We start from the raw sequence: 23,970 nt of genomic DNA on the forward strand, positions 1-23,970 counted from the left end.
ACTGCTGTCTCCATCTTAGTATTTTTGAGTTTTACAATAATTTCAAACTTGCTAAGGTACTAAGGATAGTAGTCTAATATAGCTTTTATGGTATACTAGTAAAAAAGCCCCGTTTCTGATGCAAATGAAACGGGGGCTAGCAAGGTTTTCTTCTGTGTGCATGTGGGAGTGTGTGTGTCCCTGCCCTCTCTCCCTTCCCCTGTGCTGTCTGTCCCCTCTGCTCTCTGTCCCCTCCCCCCTCGGAGTCGAGTCCTTCAGTGTTAAGTTTCCTGCTGTGCTGTGTTTGTGTTAGAGATAGTGAGGGCTTCTGCCCTCTCTCCCCTCCCCACTCTGAGTCCGTCACTGTTACAGAGAGAGCGATTTGATTTCGTGCTTTGCTGTGTTTTCCTTCACTGTGTGTGTTACAGAGAGAGCGAGGGCGGGGCAGACACTCATGGGGAAACCGGATATCTCTCCCCCTTCACACTTCCGGCTGGAGGCTTCATTTAGAACGTTGATGGTGCCTTTTATATAGAGAGAGATTGTGTGATTTATTTGGTGCTTTACTCTTAGAAAGGAATGTGGCGTTTAGTTTTAGTTTTCATTAGCAGTGGTCAATGTGTGGTCCCTCTTTGCTTTTTGAATTTACTGTGCCTAATTATGATTGTAATTCCCCATTATTTGGAGATTAGTGAGTGGTGACAGCTTTCCCTGGAGTCACTGGGGTGAGATTGTGGGATGTCCCTGGGAGGGAAGGAAGCCAAACTCAAGGGTGTGTTGGAGCTATAAAATTGGTTTCCTCCCATTTTTCAGAAAGTTCAGTAAAGTTCAGTTGCATCAAAAGACACTATTGGAGTGGACTGTGAATTCTTTGAAGCGGGAGTGAGGACATTTGCACCCGGGACTAGTAAGACCTTACAGAGAAGCTCCACTTTATTTCCCAATCCCGGGATCTCTATTCCGGACTGTTAACCCACTCCCAAGCTCGAACTGAAGAGGCAATGCTAGAAGAAGAGTGAGGTGAAAACTGAGCTAGAGGTGAGATCCGGGTTACATGATTAACAATTAACCCTGTACGACTGACATAAGGGGATCCTTATCCTCTGGGTATTCCTCAGCCCCATCAACCTGTGGCAAATGCTACAAATATGAACCTGATTGTGTTTAAAGAACCAAAAGCCAATCACTGAATGATGCTGCAAAGGTTTTATTTAATCCATTAGAAAGTAACCAGAGTTCCAGTAATCACACTGTGAGTCCCTGGAGGGTGTAGAAGTAGAGGGTACAGGGGTGGTGTCCTCAGTGCTGGAGAAAGATCCTTCTGAATGTCAGCAGTGAGGCTGGTCCAAAATCAAGTACAGGTCCGGTTCACTAGAAGAGAAGAGAGGTGGAACACCATGAGCAGTTCCTGGGGGAGTAATTCTTCCCCCCCCCCCCCCCCCCCCAATTTCATACCAGAGCACTAACCCTCTACCTAGATCCTGGAACTCAGAGCAGCGGAAGGAGTTCCTGTCATATCCTCAGCTAAATAAAGTCACAGAGCTCAGAATAGAAGTTTTATTAACACAGACTTGGCTACAGGCACAGAACGGAGCATGTAGAGTAGTGCCAATCCCTGATGGATAATATCACAGCCAAGAGCTCTCAGAGGAGTCCCAATCCCTACTAGGTACACTGCTCCTAGACATGTGATAGTGAGAGATTTATGCACTCTTGAATGTATTACATTAATTGAAGTGAGGAATCTAAGTAGGACTTTGAGATTTCTATATTTATACTATTTAGTTGGGTATCTGGAAACAGATCTTGACCCTACCTGTCCTTCCAACTATCAACCCATCTCCCTCCTCCCCTTCCTTTCCAAATTACTTGAATGCGCCGTTCACTGCCTTGACTTTCTCTCATCTCAAGCTGTTCTTGACCCACTCCAATCTGGCTTTCGCCCTCTTCATTAAACTGAAACTGCACTTACTAAAGTTTCCAACGACCTGTTTCTGGCCAAATCCAAAGGTCTCTATTCTATCCTCATTCTTCTTGACCTATCCGCTGCTTTTGACACTGTTGATCACGGCCTACTCCTTGATATGCTGTCTTCATTTGGATTCCAGGGCTCTGTTCTTTCCTGGTTCTCCTCCTACCTCTCGCTTCGCACCTTTAGTGTACACTCTGGTGGATCCTCTTCCACTTTTATCCCACTACCAATCGGTGTACCTCAAGGCTCTGTTCTCAGTCCTCTCCTGTTTTCCATCTACACGTCTTCCCTTGGCTCTCTGATTTCATCCCATGGCTTTCAGTACCATCTCTATGCTGACGACTCCCAGATCTACCTCTCTACCCCCGATGTCTCAACTGGCATCCAGACCAAAGTTTCAGCCTGCCTGTCTGACATTGCTGCATGGATGTCTTGACGTCATCTGAAGCTCAACACGGCCAAAACCGAGCTTCTCATCTTTCCCCCTAAACCTACCTCCCCTCACCCCCCTTTCTCTATTTCGGTGGATGGCACTCTTATTCTCCCTGTCTCATCTGCTCGTAACCTTGGGGTCATCTTTGACTTCTCTCTCTCCTTCTCTGATCACATTCAGCAGATTGTCAAAACCTGTCGTTTCTTTCCCTACAACATTAACAAAATCCGTCCCTTCATCTCTGAACCCTTATCCACACTCTTATCACCTCTTGTCTTGATTATTGTAACCTACTTTTCACCGGCCTCCCTCTTAGCCATCTCTCGCCTCTTCAATCAATCCAAAACTCTGCTGCGTGACTCATCTTCCACCAAAGTCGCTATGCCCACATTACCCCTCTCCTTAAGTCACTTCACTGGCTCCCTATCCGTTTCCGTATTCAATTCAAACTTCTCCTATTAACCTATAAGTGCATTCACTGCCGCTCCCCAGTACCTCTCCATTCTTGTCTCTCCCTATGTCCCCCCTCGAGTACTCCGTTCTGTAGATAAATCTCTCCTATCTGTCCCTTTCTCCTCTACTGCTAATTCAAGACTCCGTTCCTTTTATCTCGCTGCACCTCACGCCTGGAATAGACTTCCCGAGCCTGTACGTCTAGCCCCGTCTTTAGTCGTTTTCAAGTCCAAACTCAAAACCCACCTCTTTACCACTGCTTTTGACTCCTAACTCACTTGCCCTGTCCTTTATCCTCACCTCTTTATTCCCTTCCCTTAATTGTTCTGTCTGTATTCTCTTACCCATAATTGTTCTGTCTGTTTACCTGTCTTATCTAGATTGTAAGCTCTTTGAGCAGGGACTGTCTTTTGTGTATGGTGTACAGCGCTGCGTATGTCTTGTAGCGCTATAGAAATGATAAGTAGTAGTAGTAGATTTATACTAATTCACATTCTTTTATTTTTGATCTGGTGTCCTTCTCCCATGGACATAGTGCACAATCCCCCTCTCTCCTTCCACCCCCTTCCTTGCTGGTTCCAGTAATAGCACTTCCTCTCCCGTCATCTCCTCACCTTCTTTCCTCTACCCCTCCTCCGGTCTGCAGTCTTCAAGCTGTCCGGACCGGTTCAGGGCCATCGATAGCATTAGTGATGTAAGCATGCTGCCTTCCAGCTGCCCCGGAAACCTTCTCTCTGCAGCATCCCACCTACACAGGAACAGGAAGTTGCTGCAGAAGTAAAGCTTCTAGGCAGGCTGAAGGTAGAATGCTTGCATCGCTAACGCTGCCGGTGGCCCTGAAACTGTCTGGACCAGGGTTGCCAGATGGGAAAAATTTTCCCAGCCCAAAATCAGCCCTAAACTCGCCCAAAAAACGCCCAAAGTCAAACCCCGCCTCCCACGTCACCAACCCCGCCTCCAATGTCACAGACCCTGCCTCCCACGTCATTAACCCCGCCCCCTGACGTCACCCCCGACGTTGTTAACCCCGCCCCTGACATCAACCACGCCCCTGAAAAGCTTCTATTGGACCACACCGGACCAATAGAAACCCCGGGAAAGCTTCTATTGGACCAAAGTGGACCAATAGAAGCCCCGGAAAAAAGCACACAGCGGCCACAGGAAAAAAAGCCCAAACCCGCACCCCGCAGCCGCTGAAAAGTTTCTGCAGCTGCTCGCAGAAAACCCACCCAGTGTTGCGGGAAGACCGCAACCCTGACAACAATGGTCTGGACACCTTGAAGACTGTAGGCCAGAGGAGGGATAGGAAAGAGGAGAGGATGGGAGAGCGACACTGGATTGTACTGGGAGAGAGAGGAGAAGAGGGGGAGGGGAACACCCAGTGTTGCGGGAAGACCGCAACCCTGACAACAATGGTCTGGACACCTTGAAGACTGTAGGCCAGAGGAGGGATAGGAGAAAGGAGAGGATGGGAGAGCGACACTGGATTGTACTGGGAGAGAGAGGAGAAGAGGGGGAGGGGAACACTGACCCGTACTGAGTGGGGTGGAGGAAGCAAGATATGGATGAGGCTAGGGTGTAGGAGGGAGAAGCAGGAGGTGGATGGGACTGGGGGTAAGGGTAGAGGGGAGGGGAACAGATCAGAAGATGCATGGGGCTAGGAGGTGTGGATGGAAGGGAGAGGAAGAGGAACAGAGCAATTATGGATCAGAGAGATGGAGTGGGAATTTGAGGGGCTAGTGAATACTTGGCAGGCTTAGATATGTGGGAGTATATTGATGGGTTGGGATAATGAGTGAGGATGTGAAATGAGGGATAAGAGAAGAGGGACAAGAGAAGGGGTTGACGTGAGGAAAGGTTGAGACCTAATATCAATGACCTGGAAGACTGGAGAGAGGATGAGAGGCATTGAAAAGGGATGGGGGTACTGGGGAAGGGGAATGGGAGAAGGGGATGAGGTAGATGAGAAGTGAAACAGAGACTAAGGACTAAAGGGTGAAAGAAAAGTGTGAAAAAAAACATTAAATGAAAAAAATGTAGAGAAGGAAAGGAAGAAGACAAGAGGAGAGAGAAGAAATAGAAAAGCCAACCTGGAAAAGAATTTAGGAGTCGACTGACACATGGAAAGTGGAAAAGAGACTGGAACCAGCCTAATTAGAAAAGTAAAATACTCAGACAACAAAGGAAGAAAAGAAAACATTTTTATTTAATGCTTTTTAAAGACTAAGCGTGCTTTGTGAAATGTAGATCTATATATATAATTTGTACCTCCAATGTTCTCTGGCTGGCTGGGTTCGTAACATCCTGACATCAGCAAGCCTCCAGTGTTCTCTTACCTCTCATTATCCTGCTCTCGCATAAAGATGAAATGATGTCAGAGGGCGGAACAGTGAGAGGGAAGGGAACGCTGGAGGCAGTGGTGTGCTGGTAAATTTTTAACAACAGGCTCTCTCCCCATCCACCTCGGCGCCCCCCCCCCCCCCCCGTCCACCTCTGCGCCCCCCCCAAAATTGCAACGCTGGCTATAGCCGAGGGGAGGGGCAATGCATTACTCTCTCCAGGAAAAAAAATTAAATGATCCCAGGTTCCAATCTAATTCATGTTTAATATGGGATAAAATGCCATAAATAAGTAAATAAATATAAACTTTTAACGTTCAGCACCTGATTCTCAAAGTGGACATATTCCAAACACTATAATGAAAATAAAATTATTTTTTTTCTACCTTTGTTGTTTGGTGACTTTGTTTCTCTGATCATGCTGGTCCAGTATCTGATTCTGCTGCTCTCTATCTGTTCCCTTGACTCCGTTTCCAGGGCTTCCTTTCCATTTATTTCTTTTCTTTCCTCCTTTCTTCTTCATTTCTGGTCCTCCGCAGATTTGACTGTACAGTGGATCCAGCTTCTGCCTATTTTCTCTATCCATGTGCAGTTTCTCTCCTCACTTCCTTTCCCCTCATCTAATCTCCTTCCTCTATCTTCCCTCCATGTCCAGAATTTCTCTTGCCCTCCCCTCCATCTATGTCCTGAAACTCTCCTCTCTCCCCTGCCACCCTCTATCCATCCATACCCAGCAATTCTCTTCTCTCCCCTGCCCCCCTACCCATCCATGCCCAGCAATTCTCCTCCCCCCTGCCCTCCCCTCCCGCTCCCATCCATGCCCAACAATTTTGTGGGGGTGAAGGAGAATCGCTGGAAATGGATGGGAGCGGGAGGGGAGAATGGGGCAATGGAAAATTGTTGGGCATGGATGGGAGCGGGAGGGGAGGGCAGGGGGGAGGAGAATTGCTGGGCATGGATGGGTAGAGGGGAGCAGGGGAGAGAAGACAATTGCTGGGCATGGATGGAGGGGGGCAGGGGAGAGATGACAATTGCTGGGCATAGATGGGTAGAGGGGGCAGGGGAGAGAAGACAATTGCTGGGCATGGATGGGTAGAGGGGGCAGGGGAGAGAAGACAATTGCTGGGCATGGATGGGTAGAGGGGGGCAGGGGAGAGAAGACAGTTGCTGGGCATTGATGGGTAGAGGGGGCAGGGGAGAGAAGACAATTGCTGGGCATGGATGGGTAGAGGGGCAGAGACGGGCAGCAGGGCTTTAAATAACGCAGCGCTTCAACGGAGGTAATGAAAAAAGATGGATGGGACCGGGAGGGGAGGGTGGAGATGAAGGACAATCACTGGACATGTTTGGGAGCGGGAGGGGAGGGCAGGGGAGGGAGGAGAATCGCTGGAAATGGATGGGAGCGGGAGGGGAGAATGGGGCAACGGAAAATTGTTGGGCATGGATGGGAGCGGGAGGGGAGGGCAGGGGGGAGGAGAATTGCTGGGCATGGATGGGTAGAGGGGAGCAGGGGAGAGAAGACAATTGCTGGGCATGGATGGAGGGGGGCAGGGGAGAGAAGACAATTGCTGGAAATGTTTAGGAGCGGGAGGGGAGGTAAGCATGGCCTGTGATGGCGCCCTCCTGCCATGCTTACCTCATGTAATGGAGCCGGCTCGCCCCGAAGAACAACCGGCTCGCAAGAGCTGTCAAAATTTAACAAGCGGCTCTTGCGAGCCGGAGTAAGCCAGCTCCAGCACACCACTGGTGTTATCCACAGAAATAGAGAATGAGGGAGGAGGAGAGGTTGGTTTAGGGGGAAAGATGAGAAGCTCAGTCTTGGTCATGTTTAGTTTCAGATGGCACCGAGACATCCAGGAAGCAATGTCAGACAGGCAGGCTGATACTTTGGCCTGGATTTCGGCTGAAATTTCTGGCGTGGAGAGGTAGGTCTGGGAGTCATCAGCATAAAGATGATACTGAAAACCATGGGATGAGATCAGAGTAACAAGGGAAGAAGTATAGATGGAGAAAAGAAGGGGTCCCAGGACAGATCCCTGAGGTACACCAACTGACAGTGGGATAGAAGTAGAGGAGGACCCACTAGAGTATACACTGAAGGTAGGCTGGGAAAGATACAAAGAAAACCAGGAAAGAACAGAGCCCTGAAATCCAAGTAAGTACAGCGTATCAAGGAATAGGCTGTGATCAACAGTGTCAAAGGCAGCAGATAGATCAAGAAGGATGAGAATAGAACAGAGACCTTTGGATCTGGCCAGGAACAGATCATTGGAGACTTTAGCAAGCGCTGTTTCAGCACCCCCAATTGTGCTCTGCATTCATCTTGAGCTAATTTATTGGCTGTGCCTTCTGCCTCCATGATTTGTCTTGATTTCTCTCGTGCTGTGGCCTTTAACTGTCTGTTTCCGCCCTGTGGAAGCAAATGCCTAGCGATCTTTGTTCTGAACGTTCAGTCAAGAGATTCAAGGCCTCTTTTAAACACTTGGCTTTTCTCTTAAACTCTCTCTCTCTTTCAGTATGGTGAGCTCTTTCTCTTTTTAAAGCTCGTTGGGCTTTTCTTCTTCATTTATCACATGTCTTATTCCCTTATGTATCACCATTGATGGCAATTGATTATTTGTCTCTTGGATTTATATTGTGCTCCTTTACCCAGAGGCAGCGGAATGCTCTGTCCCCAATCCTTCCATAGCATCCTAGTCCCCTTCTATGGCATCCAACATATATCCTCAACCCCCCATGGTGTCAAGCATTTCTCTACTTCCCTACTTACTCCCCCCCCCCCTCTTATCCAGCATCTCTCCCTCTCAGCCCCTCATGGTCTACTGCACCTCTCTCCCTCCCCTATAGTCTGTAGCACCTCTCTTTTTCCCTTCTCCCACCCCCTGCCTGTAGTGTCCAGCATTACATCCCCCAGAGTCTCCAGCATCTCTCTCTTTCCCTCCCTCTCAACCTCCCCCCATGTTCTACAGCATCTCACCCCTCCCCCCCACACAGTTTCTAGCATCCCTCCTCTCTTCAGCACCTCCTCTCTTCAGCACCTCTCCTTCTCTCCCCTTTCAGCATCTCTCCCCTTTCTGTGGTTTCCAGCATCCTACCCACTCCATGGTCTCTAGCATCTCTCTCCTTCCCTCCCTCTCAACTCCACCCCCCCCCCCCCCCCATGGTCTACAGCATCTGTCTCCTTCCCTTCCCCCTCTGCCTATAGCATCCATCTGTTATTCAACCTCCCTGTGGTGTTTAACATTCCACCCTCCCCCCCCCCCATGGTCTTCAGCATCTCTTCCCCTCCCCTTCCCTCTTCTCTTCAGCATCTCTCTCCTTCCCTTCCCCTTTTCTTTCTTTCTGTTCTCTCCCCTCTGCCTATGGTGTCCATCATTCAAATCTCCCCCCACCCAATTGTCAGCATTTCTTTTCTTCCCTACTGTGTCCACAAGGTATTTTTTCTCTTACCATGTTCCCCTGGGGTGGCAACTCTATAAGCTACGTTGGAGACATCTCATGGCTGGCCCGATACAGGATCTTTAGATGCTCAAGGCCTGCTGGCTCCTGCCCCCTCTAAACACTTCTTGTTTTGGAGGGGACAGAACCAGCTGGCCAGCTTTGAGTGTGTGCAGGTGCAAGATAAGAGAAAAAAGGCCTCATGGGTAGAGAAGGATAGCAAAATTTTGGGGGTGCTGTGGCACCTGTGGCTGTCCCGGGGCCTGTGCCTTTACCTTCCCTTCCCTTTTCTTCGCTCTGTCATGATCTTGTAAACCACTAAGCAGCCCAGTGAATGGTGATATATCAAATGCTTTGAAACACATAATTAATTAAATATAGAGAGCCAAGACTTTCAGCAGGTGATCTCTTCTGCTCCTGGTTTTCTTATTCTGGGTCCCGTCCTGTTTAGTGTTACATCAACATTACCTTGTTGTTCTGTCCCATGACAGCTTGGCACTAGTTAAAGTGTGACCCTAAAATGTGTTAATGCCTTCACTGCTATTCTTCCCCCTAAAGATCTTGACTGCTGTAGTCTTCACTGCTGAGATATGTGTGTGAGCAATGCATTGTGTGTAATGTAGTTCACAGACAACGCAACCCCACTTGCCTGTCTGTTTAAGATCTGCTACTACTGGTTGTGATGCTGCTTAGATCACTCCTCTGTCTCAGCCAAGCTTGGCTTCTTTGTTTATGTGCCAGCACTTCCTGGCCATTCTTACTATCTCTGTCCCGAGAGGTCAGCCAGGTATGACCTTTTCCTCCAATCAGGGGCTGCCCCCTAGAGCCACCCTTGCCACTCGAGGGCAGGCTTCGTCCCTATTGGCTTTCCTACTCCTTCTTCTCTGAGTCTGTATGAGCTTCTGGCTCCGCCCCCCCCCCCCCCCCCCCCCGTCCATAAGGAGGACAGTATCCATTTTGCTCCAGGACAAAGCAATGATCCTGTTGTAGCTCTGGAGAAGCACTAGTCTTTTCACCCTGAAAATATCCTCCTAAAAGAGGGTACTGCACTCCCAAACACCTAACTCCAAGCTGCCTCTATCTATGGAACTATTTTCTTACCTCTGCAACGAGCTGATCCTGGTTAAACTTCTACCTTCTCTCCACTGATACAGCTCACAAAACCACAGGATTCCTTTGTGTTTATGAACATCTAACTGTGAGTAATCATCTATGTTATTTAATAAAGGAGCTTCAGAAAAGAACAAGAGATTTAGGTGTGGGGAGGAGTCAAGATGGCGGCTCGAGCTTGAGGCTCTGTGGAGGCTAACGCTGAGCTCTGTTCAATTATTACCTTCTTCCAATATGCCGCATACAAAGCGAAAAGGTGCAGTGAAGGGTGTCTTACCATCGGCCCAATCACTCCCTCCGGGCCAGCAAATGCTCCTACAGTTTGCCACGAGCACCCTGTGGATACTGGCATGAGGAAACCTGGGTTTCCCACAGGTCGATTGGGTGGGGATTGTAGCTGATTGCCTGAGGTTCTGGTTGGAATGGATGATACCCAGTGATTGCGGTTTCCCTCATCCCTCAGCTAGGCTGACACCCAGTTATACCGGCTCCCCCCCCTAAATTCCACTCTGGCCCTGTGTGGCATTCTGGGGAGTGTTGTGAAACTTAACTTTGCAGTTCAGCTGGATTCCTGGTGGCACAGCAAGTATATGCCTTGATTTTTCTTTTCCAGGGCTTAGCTAGTTCTTCCTCATGTTGCAATGCTCAGCAACACTATCTCTTGGCTTTGTTCCAGATGGTCTATATCTGGGCTTGGTGACTTTTTTCCTCTCATAGGAAATCTTTTATGTTGTTGCTCGTTTTCCAGTTCTTAGCGGGCCAGGGTTCCTTTAGGCACCTGGTTCCCACTTTCCTTTCTGGGGCATCGCCAATGCTGTGGGCTCTTCTAGTGGTTGGCCATGTTCATTCCCAATGGGGTGTTTCCTCTGTTTGTCAATGGTCTCTCTCTCTGTCGTTCTGTTTGGATGTGTTTTAAAAAAAAAAAAAAAGGAAATCAGGAGGCTGACAGGGTTGGTGTGTGTAGTCCTTAATGCTGCTGGCGTTAGCAATTGGTGCAGTCTCAGATTTTTTTTTCTTTCGGGCAGCTCTTCTCAGCGGGACTGCTTAGCAATTTTTTCCAGCAACATGTTGCTGGCTTCCTGGCTGCTGGTGTCTTCCAGAGTGGTATGGTGTGGTCCACTTTTGGTGATATGTTCTCGCGGGTATCTCTTGGAGGATTCTCACATAGCAGCCTTGTTTCCACCCTTCAACAGGCTTCCTGGTCTCGGGTGATGGCGGCTGCCTTTGACTCAGATTCAGGCCATTCACCTCACGTTTGCAGCTGCCTTGGTGTCGTATCCTTGGCTAGGGCTGTTATCGGGGCTTGGTAGCAGTTCAGGGTTCTAGAAACACCCAGCCAGACTGCTTCGCTGTCTGTTGGTACATCGCAGGGCCTTTCTGAGAAGCTGCTTCCTTCTCGGAGGTTTCTTTAGCCCTTCACATGGTTTGTGCGGTGCCTGTCAGTGCTTCTTGGGTTCCTTTGCCAACTCCTTAATGCAGTTCTCTACAGTCCCTGCGATGGGCTCTGCAGCTTCTCTTTGCATTGTAGGCCAGGGACCCAGAATCACTGGGTGTCATCCATTCCAGCCAGGGCTTCAGGCGGTTAGCTATAACCCTCACTCGACTGGCCTGTGGGAGGCCTAGGGCAGGAGCTTCCGGCCGGGCACCAGACAGGAGCTGCACTATCCGTACACCATCCGCTAGGAGACTGAGAGGATTGCTGAACATTCCAGGCTGTATAATGCCTTTGAGAGCGAAGTGCTTGGAGCTATTTGTTTTCTCTGTCTCCTTTCTCTGGTGGATGGACATAACCCATTGGTCTGGGGTAAGACATAATTTTACCATAGGGGGGCACTCCCAAATACAATGTAAATAGGTATCTCTTCACAAAGAGAAATTCAAAATGAATGGGGACTGGCTATGTACCGTAGATCTCAAGGATGCATACACACCTAAACCAATCCATCATTGTTGCAGAAGGTATCTGAGATTCATCTTTCAAATAGAGAATTTTCAATTAAAGGTCCTTCCGTTCTGCCTGTTGTGTGTTCATGAAATGCTTTGTAGTGGTATCAGCCCACCTCCAAAAGCAAGGTACCTAACCTTCCCACACCTCAAGAAAAATGTCAGGAAGTATTTTTTCACAGAGAGAGTAGTGGATGCTTGGAATGCCCTCCCACGGGAGGTGGTGGAAATGAAAACGGTAACGGAATTCAAACATGCGTGGGATAAACATAAAGGAATCCTGTTCAGAAGGAATGGATCCTAAGGAGCTTAGCCGAGATTGGGTGGCAGAGCCGGTGGCGGGAGGCGGGGATAGTGCTGGGCAGACTTATACGGTCTGTGCCAGAACCGGTGGTGGGAGGCGGGGCTGGTGGTTGGGAGGCGGGGATAGTGCTGGGCAGACTTATACAGTCTGTGACAGAGCTGGTGGTGGGAGGTGGGGCGGGGATAGTGCTGGGCAGACTTATAAGGTCTGTGCCAGAACCGGTGGTGGGAGGCGGGGCTGGTGGTTGGGGGGCGAGGATAGTGCTGGGCAGACTTATACGGTCTGTGCCAGAGCCGGTGGTTGGGAGGCGGGGCTGGTGGTTGGGGGTGCGGGATAGTGGCTGGGCAGACTTATACGGTCTGTGCCAGAGCGGTGGTGGGAGGCGGGGGCGGGTGGTTGGGGGGCGGGGATAGTGCTGGGCAGACTTATACGGTCTGTGCCCTGAAAAGGACAGGTACAAATCAAGGTAAGATATACACAAAAAGTAGCACATATGAGTTTATCTTGTTGGGCCGGACTGGATGGACCGCGCAAGGTCTTTTTTCGGCCGTCATTTACTATGTTACTATGTAACTTTGAATCTGTTAAAGGCATCTTTTAGAAGCACTGAATCTGGAAAGAAAGCATAAGATAATAAAGGTTTAAAACCAGTGACTGTCTGCCTTCCCTGCACAACCACATTTGCAAGGGGCAATTAAGTGAGAAGTACCCTCCTATTGTTCTTCAAGTACCTTTCCCCATCTCCAGAGCAAGCTCCCCACCTGCTTTCAGCAACTCTGCTCATTAACTTGTAATTGAAATTGGATACAGTCCTGGTGTGAACAGCTCGAGAAAAGGATCTCCCTCCTTTAAGTCAGTGAACAGAGGGAGGCAAGTTTAAAGGAGCAAGCAGGCACAGCTTCACTCAGAGTGAGCCCCCACACATCTAGCCCCCCCCCCTCCCTACACAAAGATGATAATGGCAGACCTTAATGCTTCACAGACTACACCAGAGGCGGCAGCCCTTGACCCAAACACACAAGGGCGGCCAGAGAGACAGGCAGATACAGCAGACATCCTTCCTCCTCAGGCCCAACAGCAAGCAAAGAGCAAAAGAATCCGTAAGCTGACCCATAAATCTCTGGAAATTTACCAAGCGAAGCAGGAAAAGTACAGTATGAAGCTAAACCAGCTGTGGGAAGAGGTGAAGGAAGGCATGCTAGGAGCCTCGAAGACAGCAGGAGGCGATGGCACCCGTCTGTCATTGATGGAGATTAGTTATGCGCTCTACCAGAAAAAGACAGAAAAGTACTACCAGTTCTTAGTCGAAGCAAATATGGAGCAGAGCCTGAAGGAAAAGGAGCTCCAAGAATCCATAGATCAGAAGCGTAGAGCGGAAGTAACAAGAGCCATAGAGGAAACAGTGAACGCAAGCGTAGATATACGAGACAACGCCTCCCTGTGCTCCCACTCTTCAAAGCACACATCCAAGAGCTCAAGATCCTCCAGGTCATGTGCATCAACCCGCTCCAACCTGTCAGCAGCTAGCTCAGTGGCTCATCAGGCACGGATTGCAGCGGCGATGGCCAAGTCTCGCCGTCACCACCTTGAACAAGAGGTCGCCCTGAAGCTAGAACTGGCTGACCTAGAGGCGGAAGATGCCCGCAGGAGGGCCGACATAGAGGCGGAAGATGCCCGCAGGAGGGCCGAGACGAATGCGAGAGGGCCAAGGAGGCACGCGAGAGGGCTGCAATGGCGGCTGAGGTCGCAAGAAGAAGGGCCAAGCTGAACATGTGATAGCACACACCACGGCACCTAGCAGAGCAGCGATACATTTAGAGCCAGAGGAGCCCTCCAATCCTGAAGAACCAAACTTACCCTCAGCACTGGGAGTGCAAACCCAAGAAAGAAAGCCCAAGGTGCGACACATCACGGAAGCTGACTCTCAATGCACCGACGCGCCTGTATGTATACGCTCTGATGCACCACTACTGCCTCCGGGAGCATCATTTCAATACTCTGTAGGCAATCAAGAAACAACAAAGCGGTCGCACCCCACGTATATCCCTACAGAGGGCCAGACCAATCCACCAGCAGCGGTTCCCACTGCTCAACCCGAAGCCTCAACAGGAGACGAGCTAGTAAGATATCTGGCGCGCAAGGATCTGGGAGGCTCAGGACTTACCCAGTTCGACGGCCGCCCTGAGCGTTACCGGGCATGGAAGTCAGACTTCAAGGACGCCATCGCGAACATGAGGCTCACTCCCAAGCAAGAGATGAACATGATGCTACACTGGCTGGGGAAGGAAACAGCCGTACGCGTAGAAGAACTGAAGCACTCCTATCTGAGCGACCTGTCTAGAGGGTTAGAAGAGATGTGGGAAAGGCTTGAGGAGTACTACGGGAGCCCGGAAGCCATAGAGAATTAATTGTTCAACAAGTTGGATAGATTCCCAACGATATGCGTTAGAGACCACCACAAGTTGCAAGAACTGGTAAACCTCCTTCACGAGCTGGAAGCGGTCAAGGCCGAGAACGGATTTCCAAACCTCAGCCAGCTAGACACGCCTCGGGGCACCAAGAGCATCTTAGGGAAGTTACCATACAACATAAGGGAGATGTGGTCAGTAGCTGGCACATGATACAAGGCAGAGAACCAAGGGAAGTATCCTCCCTTCAGTATCTTCACAAGTTTCATAAGGGACATAGCCAAAAGGAGAAACGACCCCTGGTTCATAGTAGAACCATCTGAATCGGGCCCGTCCTGGGAAGGGAAACCAGCCAGAACATACAGGAAACCCATTTCTGTGTATAAGACGGAAGTATCATCCTCAACGCCTGACCCTCCTCCCAGCACGGAGAATGAAGAGGTCCCCAACGAGCAGTGCCCGATACACAAGGCACCCCATCCATTCAGAGAGTGTCGGTGGTTCCTGAGGTTGCCTTTGAAGGAGCGTATGGAGCTGCTTACGAAGTACAAATTCTGCTACAGGTGCTGTTCTTCTTCAGACCATCTCGCCCGAGGCTGCAGAGCCCCTGTCCGGTGCGCAGAGTGCGGTAGTAACCGACATATCTATGCTCTACACCCCAGCGGAGCAAAGCCGTGTATCAACTCCGAAACAGATCACGGTGGGGAGACAGAAGAAGGGGAGGCAACGATGCTCCAAGTCACGCCGAAATGTACGAGGGTGTGTGGGAAGATCCGCGAAGGGAGGTCTTGCACCAAGATATGCCTAGCCAAGGTGTATCCCGAAGGGCGACCCGAGGAAGCAGTTAAAATGGACGCCATCACAGACAAGCAGAGCAACCGGTCCCTTGCAAGATCAGAGTTTTTCGACCTGTTCAAGCTCTATCAAGCCTGTTCCTCTTATAGCATTAGGACATGTACAGGAATCGTGCAAATGTCGGGAAGAGTGGCGAGCGGTTACGTGATATAGGCAATAGATGGAAGCGCCAAGTTACGGCTGCCCATGCTGATCGAATGTGACCAGATACCAGATGACAAGGATGAAATTCCAACACCAGAGGCGGCATTGGACCACCCCCATTTAAGACCTATAGCCAACCAACTCAGGCCTGTGGATCCGGAAGCTGAAATCTTACTTTTGCTGGGCCGAGACGCGCCAGAACTCTTGTACATCCATGAATCACGCAGGGGCCCGCGTGATGCTCCCTATGCGCACCATCTCGACCTGGGTTGGACAATAGTGGGCAACGTCTGCCTCGATCGAACAAGGCCAAACATCAAGGAGCTCGCCACCAACGGCCTAGAAGTTGGGCGCGCTTCCTTATTCGAACCATGCACCAGACACCTGACCACCAAAGAGGCCCCTGCTTACAAGGAACGGAACAGTGATTCAACACTCTACAGAACCATCCCCATAGCAGATTTGAGTGAATACTTGGGAAGCTCGGTGTTCCACACCACCAAAGATGTTGACAAACCGGCCTTCTCTATAGAAGATAAGAGTTCCTGAACATCATGAAAAAAGAATTTAGGAAAGATGAGGCGAACAGCTGGGTGGCACCCCTTCCATTTCGTAAGCCCAGGTCTCGGCTCCCAAACAACAGAAGTCGTGTTCGACTCCAGCGCCCAGTTTAGAGGGACCTCACTGAACAATGTGCTGCTCACCAGGCCTGACCTTACCAGCAGTTTACTGGGCATCCTGATCCACTTCAGAAAAGAGCGCATTGCCGTAACAGCCGACATCCAGCAAATGTTCTACTGCTTCACCGTCCATGAAGATTACAGAAATTACTTAAGATTCTTGTGGTTCCGCAACAATGATGTCAACGGAGAGATTGTCGAATACAGGATGCGAGTACATGTCTTTGGGAACGGCCCATCACCCGCTGTGGCCACCTACGGGCTCAGACGAACTGCACAGGAAGGAGAGAAAGAACACGGCGCTGATGCCAGGCAGTTCGTAGAGAGAGACTTCTACGTAGATGACGGGTTGAAGTCCCTGCCCACTGAAACAGAGGCCATCGATCTGTTGAAAAGGACGCAGATGATGGTAGCGAAAGCTAATCTGAGGCTCCACAAAATTGCATCCAACAGCGCCGAGGTGATGAAAACGTTCCCTTCAGCGGATCACGGCCATGAACTTGAAGGACCTAGACTTAGGAGTGGATACACCCCCCACTACAGACGCAGCCTTGGCTTGAGCTGGACCTAAAGGGGGACACCTTCACTTTCCGGGTTTGCGCACAAGAGAAACCGTACATCTGACGAGGCGTTTTGTCCACAGTGAACAGCTGTATGATCCTCTGGGATTTGTGGCGCCAGTCACCATCCAGGGAAGATTGCTGCTTCGTGAACTGTCTTCGACCCCGAGTGAATGGGACACTCCACTGCCACAGGAAAAGAAGCAAGAGTGGGACACATGGAGGAACTCCCTAAAATCACTCGAAGAACTCCGCATCCCACGAACATATGTCCCCGTGTCTCTCACGAACGCCTGCCACAAAGAGGTTTGCGTCTTCTCTGATGCCTCAGAAAAGGCCATAGCTACGGTGGCGTACCTGAAGGCCGTAGGTGCCTGTGGCGGTGTCCACGTGGAATTCATCTTTGGCAAAGCCAAGCTCGCCCCGCAGCCCAGTCAGACTGTGCCACGCCTGGAGCTGTACGGAGCAGTTCTGGCAGTAGAAATAGCCGAACTGGTTGTGAGCGAGATGGACACTCAACTGGACTCAGTTAAGTTCTACACAGATAGTAAGGTTGTACTCGGCTATATACACAATCAGAGTAGGAGATTCTACGTGTACGTGAGTAACCGAGTGGAACGCATTCGGAAGTCCACAAGACACGTGTCAACCGATCAGAACCCAGCAGACCACGCCACGAGAGCTGTCTCAGCAGCGCACCTAACGCGAATGACTTGGCAAACAGGGCCGAAGTTTCTCGCACAACCAATAAGCACCCCTCCAGCTACTGTAAACTCCCTTTGAACTGATGAACCCGGAAGACGATGTCGAAGTCCGGTCCGCCAGTGACGGCCCTCGTCACAAGTGTTTCAGCTACTTTGGCCTGGGCACGCACCACTTCAACCGATTTTCACGGTGGGCGACACTGAAGAGAGCCATAGCCCACCTTATCCACATCGCCCATTCCTTCCAACCAAGGGCTTATAGAGGAGCAAGCACGTGTCACCATTGGCACCTCTGCACCAAGCCCCTGCCAGCAGAAGAGCTCCTCCAGGCCGAGAAGACAATCTTGCGTTGTGTGCAACGAGAAAGATACGTCACAGAACTCCAGTGCCTCAACAAAGGGAAGGACGTGACAAAAGACAGTCCCTTGTGGAAGCTAGACCCTTTCCAAGACGAGGATGGTTTGTTGAGAATAGGCGGCCGTCTCGCCCGTGCCAAGCTGGACAAGAGCGAAAGGAATCCCCTGATCATACCAGGACGACACCCTGTATCCACTGTCCTCGTTCGGCACTACCATGAGCAAGTCAAACACCAAAGCCGACACTTTACCAAAGGGTCAATCCGGACCGCAGGATTGTGGATCGTTGGAGCAAAGCGTTGCATCACCTCAGTTATCCACAGATGCGTCAAGTGCCGTAAGACACGGGGCAAGCATAAAGACCAAAGAATGGCAGACTTGCCACCTGAAAGGTTAAGCATTGACCCACCATTCACTTATGTGGGGCTGGACATCTTTGGACCATGGGCAATCGTCTCGAGACGGACCAGAGGAGGGAACGCGAACAGCAAGCAATGGGTCGTTATGTTCACGTGCATGAGCATACGCGCTGTCCACATCGAAGTTATAGAGTCTATGGATGCTTCAAGCTTCATAAATGCTCTCAGAAGGTTCTTCTCAATCCGTGGTCCAGCCAAGCAGATCCGCTCTGACTGTGGATCCAACTTCGTGAGCGCTTGCAAAGAGTTGAAGATAAACTCAGAGAAGATCAACACCTCTACTGTCGAGAAATACTTGAATGACCAACAGTGCATGTGGATATTCACCCCCCCCCCATGCCTCACATATGGGGGGAGTTTGGGAGCATATGATTGGGGTATCTCGCCGAATCCTTGACTCTATGCTATCCGAGACCAAGACTAACCGCCTCACCCATGAGATTCTGACCACACTCCTGGCAGAAGTGTCTGCCATCATCAACGCAAGACCTCTGATTCCATTGTCCTCCGACCCAGAATCACCTTTGATCCTGACTCCAGCCACGCTCCTAACTCAAAAGACGGGTGTGCCTCCAAACCCACCTGGAGATTTTGATGAGAAGGATCTATGCAGATGGCAGTGGAGACAAGTACAGAGCTTGGTGAATACCTTCTGGAAACGCTGGAGACGAGAGTACCTCCCGACTCTACAGAACCGCAACAAGTGGCAAACCAGTAAGGCCAGCATCCAGGAAGGCGACATTGTCTTTCTCAAGGACAACCAAGCTCAACTAGTGACCAAAGCCATCCCCAGTGAAGATGGGAACGTCAGAAAGGTCGAAGTCAGAACAGTGAAACAAGGATCAGCAAATAAGTTCTGTAGACCCATCACGGAAATGGTGCTCCTCGTGCCGCATGAAGAAGCACAAGCACAGTGAACCATCTTCTACCGGTGAAGACCAAAGACTCAAGAACTCTCTCTCTCCTTTGTGTTCTCCAGTGTGTGTTGTTGTCTGTCTCTCGTTTCAGCTCCTGTGTGACGAAGCGAATGATCCTACAGATCTGCTGCAAGCGACAGAGCAGTGAGGTCGACGTCCATGAAGGCGACATTGTCTTATTCAAGGACAGCCAGACTCCACGCGATGATTGGTCCCTGGCATCAGTCGTCAAAGCTATCCCCAGCGAGAACAGGAATATCAGAGCGGTCGAAAGCAGAACCGTGAAGCAAGGAACAGCGAAGGATTCTCCAGAGTCATCACTGAAATTGTACGCCTCATGCCGCACGAAGAGGCACAAGCTCCGAGAGGCATCATCTACTCAGGAAAACCAGAGACTCAAAGACTCTTTCTCTCCCTTATGTTTAGTGTGTTGTTGCCTGTCTCTCGTTTCAGCTCCCAAGTGATGGAAGAAGACAACCCCACAGCTGACAGACAACCTGAATACAGACAATGGACTTTGCATGCCATTAGTTTGGTAACGTGAGATGATAATAATAGTGGTATCTCCGATACCAGACGGGGAGTGTTCTGTCCCATGATAGCTTGGCACTAGTTATAGTGTGACCCTAAAATGTGTTAATGCCTTCACTGCTTCTTACCCCTAAAGATCTTGACTGCTGTAGTCTTCACTGCTGAGATATGTGTGTGAGCAATGCATTGTGTGTAATGTAGTTCACAGACAACGCAACCCCACTTGCCTGTCTGTATCAGATCTGCTACTACTGGTTGTGATGCTGCTTAGATCACTCCTCTGTTTCTGTCAAGTGTAGTGGGCGAAAACCAGATTGAAGCGGATCGAGGCTGGCATGAGAGGAGAGAAAATCAAGGCAACGGCTGTGAACAGCGCGTTCAAGTATCTTGGAGAGGAAGGGTAGGAGGGAGATGGGGCGGTAGTTGGAAGGACAGGTAGGGTCTAGTGATGGTTTTTTGAGGAGTGGTGTGACTACAGCATGCTTGAAGGTGTCAGGGACAGTTGCAGTGGAGAGAGAGGTTGAGGAGGTGACAGATGGGGGGGGGTGACAGTAGTAGAGATGGTGTTTAGTAAGTAGGTGGGGATGGGCACTACACCTCGCTTTAATGTGTTTTCTATTCTTCTTTGTTGGCTTTAGCTGCTGCTGGTCTCCTCTCCTTCCACCCACCCTATACTGTCCTGATTTCCTTTTTGCCTCTCTAATGAGTGCAGATAATTGGTTCTTTCATTTTAAAGAAATCTCTCACCAGCTTGGTTGGAGGACTTCTGTGGATTGGAGATTGTTAGTGCTGTTGCAGACCCAAGATCTCCTGGAAGCATCAACTGACTTCAATTGTTTGCTTCTACCTCCAATTCAGGGGCATAGCTACCACTGAGCGAGCCCAACAAAATGCCCAGGGCCGCCTGAAACTAGAGCTCCCTTCCCCTTCTCACCCTCCCCCTAAGCCCGGGTCCAACGTCTCCCCAATACATCTGCCTGCCTCTATCTCCCACTTCAAGCCCAGGTCCAGTATCTTTTCGGTGCACCTGCCAACCTCCATTCCTCCCTTCCCAGTCCTCCAAACGCTGGTGGGTCACAGCAGAGGCAAAGCTGAAGGCTGAAAAAGGACCTACGGAAGCTAGAAGAATGGTCTAAGGTTTGGCAATTAAAATTCAATGCGAAGAAATGCAAAGTCATGCACTTAGGGAGTAGAAATCCACGGGAGACGTATGTGTTAGGCGGGGAGAGTCTGATAGGTACGGATGAGGAGAGGGATCTTGGGGTGATAGTATCTGAGGATTTGAAGGCGACGAAACACTATGACAAGGCGGTGGCCCTAGCTAGAAGGTTGTTAGGCTGTATAGAAAGAGGTGTGACCAGCAGAAGAAAGGGGGTGTTGATGCCCCTGTATAAGTCGTTGGTGAGGCCCTACCTGGAGTATTGTGTTCAGTTCTGGAGGCCGTATCTTGTTAAGGATGAAAAAAGAATTGAAGCAGTAAAAAGAAAAGCTGCAAGAATGGTATGGGATTTGCGTTACAAGACGTATGAGGAGAGACTTGCAGACCTGAACATGTATACTCTGGAGGAAAGGAGAAACAGGGGTGATATGATACAGACGTTCAAATATTTGAAAGGTATTAATCTGCAAGCTAACCTTTTCAGGAGATGCGAAGGCAGTAGAACGAGAGGACATGAAATGAGATTGAAGGGGGGCAGACTCAAGAAAAATGTCAGGAAGTATTTTTTCACGGAGAGAGTAGTGGAAACGAAAACGGTAACGGAATTCAAACATGCGTGGGATAAACATAAAGGAATCCTGCTCAGAAGGAATGGATCCTAAGGAGCTTAGACGAGATTGGGTGGCAAAGCCGGTGGCAGGAGACGGAGACTTATACGGTCTGTGCCCGGAAAAGGACAGGTACAAATCAAGGTAAGGTGTACACAAAAAGTAGCACATGTGAGTTTATCTTGTTGGGCAGACTGGATGGACCATGCAGGTCTTTTTCTGCCATCATCTACTATGTTACTATCCAGCTTATAATCGAACGAGAAAAACGCCCAAGTTCCGACCTAAATCGGGAGATGGGCGTTTTTCTCACAAAAACAAATAAAGCGGTATAATCGAAAGCCGAACTTTGGACGCTTTCAACTGCACTCCGTCGCGGATGCGGACAAAGTTGACGGGGGCGTGTCGGAGGCGTGGTGAAGGCGGAACTGGGGCGTGGTTATCACCCGAACAGAGATGGGCGCCTTTCGCCGATAATGGATGCGTTTGTAGTTAGAATTTAGGGCACTTTTCCTGGACCCTGTTTTTTCACGAATAAGGCCCCAAAAAGTGCCCTAAATGACCAGATGACCCCCAGAGGGAGTCGGGGATGACCTCCCCTGACTCCCCCAGTGGTCACTAACCCCCCCCACCACAAAAAAATGATGTTTCACAACTTTTTACTTTCACCCTCAAATGTCATACCCTCCTCCCAAGCAGCAGTATGCAGGTCCCTGGAGCAGTTGTTAGGGGGTGCAGTGGACGTCAGGCAGGTGGACCCAGGCCCATCCCCCCCCTACCTGTTACAATTGTGCTGCTTAATGCTTAGTCGTCCAACCCCCCCAAACCCACTGTACCCACATGTAGGTGCCCCCCTTCACCTCTTAGGGCTATAGTAATGTGTAGACTTGTGGGCAGTGGGTTTTGAGGGGGATTTGGGGGGCTCAACACCAAGGGAAGGGTGCTATGCACCTGGGAGCTCTTTTACCTTTTTTTTGTTTTTGTAAAAGTGCCCCCTAGGGTGCCCGGTTGGTGTCCTGGCATGTGAGGGGGACCAGTGCACTATGAATCCTGGCCCCTCCCACGAACAAATGCCTTGGATTTATTCGTTTTTGAGCTGGCCGATTTCATTTTCCATTATCGCTGAAAAGCAAAAACGCCCAGCTCACACCTTGGCGAATAAAACATGGGCGTCTATTTTTTTTTGAAAATACGGTTCACTCCGCCCCTTCACGGACCCGTTCTCGGAGATAAACGCCCATGGAGATAGGCGTTTCTGTTCGATTATGCCCCTCAATGTCTGGCAGGACCTTTCCTCTGACACACAGCTCTCCCCCTTTAACGTCCAATGCTTAAGCTAATAGTGTGCATATAATTTGTATTTCGTTTTTGTTGCAACCAGTATTTTCTTGCGCAGGTCTCTACAGAGCTGGAGTTCTGTGCATCTACCCCTTAATCCTTCCCCTGATGGCTCTGGATGGAAAATGGCAGCTGTGATCTCTGTCAGTAGTCGTAAGAACATAAGCGTTGCCATACTGGGTCTTACTGAAAGTCCATGAAGCCCGGTATCCTGTTTCCAACAGTGGCCAATCCAGGTCGCAAGTACTTGATCCCAAAAGAGTAGAACAGATTTATGCTGCTTATCCCAGGTATAAGCAGTGGTTTTTCCTCTCTTGTTGGGGAGGGGGGATGATCAGACGGATGTTCTAATGTGCGTCCCGGCCAATATTCAGCTGGGATCCACATAAGTGTCTTACATGGGTTCTGCCTAAATATCAACTAGGACCCACATACACCCTCCCAGATATCCCCAGATTTTCGGTGACTGGACATGGCCTGCCATTGGATATCTGGGTCTAATTTAGCTGCTGAATATCAGGAGGAACAAAACTATTTTTACAGCTTCTGCACTTCAACAAAGCCAATTTCTGAAGCAGTGATTTAGAATCACCTTCTCTGTCTTTAGGGTAGGTATTCCCTGAGCAGCCCTGACTTCCTCCCTCCCTCCCAGGTTAGGAACAGCTTGGATATATCCCAGGTCTCTGGAATAGGAGCTGCCATGGGATTTGAACCTGGGCTTTCTGGTTCCCAGCCTACTGCTCCGACCATTAGGTTCCTCCTCAGGTCCCCTATTCACTTACAACATTTTTATCCTGAAAGACTGCAGCGACTGGAGCAACCCGAGTAGCCTTAACTGTATCCCCTCCATGGACAGGATCTGCATTGGTAGCTAGATGAGAAAGAGGTAAGATAAACTGTCAATTAATGGATCAATATTTAAATACTTTAAAAACATTTATATGCCGCCTGCCTACTTTCTAGATGGCTTACAGAAAATAAATAAATGATATGGACACAAATATATGCACACAGTTATGTGCTTCGGAGCAGGTAAAAATATGTGTCCCTTTGGGAAAGGGAAATAGGACTTGATATACTGCCTTTCTGTGGTTTTTGCAACTACATTCAAAGCGGTTTACATAGTATATTCAGGTACTTATGGAGGGCAATGGAGGGTTAAGTGACTTGCCCAGAGTCACAAGGAGCTGCAGTGGGAATCGAACTCAGTTCCCCAGGATCAAATCCACTGCACTAACCACTAGGCTACTCCTCCACTGGAGCTGATACTGTGATGTCATAATGCCTCATTCCACCAATAAGAGCCAACCTCATCAGTG

General features: G+C 49.7%; 1 long non-coding RNA gene across 1 annotated transcript; it reads right to left on the minus strand.

Annotated features, from left to right (window-relative positions):
* Positions 1–1,170: 1,170 nt before the first annotated feature.
* LOC115459090 lies at positions 1,171–23,548 on the minus strand. The gene is made up of 2 exons (XR_003940202.1): positions 23,434–23,548; positions 1,171–1,350 (listed from the first exon to the last, which is right to left on the minus strand). It is a non-coding gene; the product is annotated as an uncharacterized LOC115459090 (long non-coding RNA).
* Positions 23,549–23,970: the final 422 nt, after the last annotated feature.

The sequence above is a fragment of the Microcaecilia unicolor genome, unplaced genomic scaffold (genome assembly GCF_901765095.1).
Source record: "Microcaecilia unicolor unplaced genomic scaffold, aMicUni1.1, whole genome shotgun sequence".
NCBI lineage: Eukaryota > Metazoa > Chordata > Amphibia > Gymnophiona > Siphonopidae > Microcaecilia > Microcaecilia unicolor.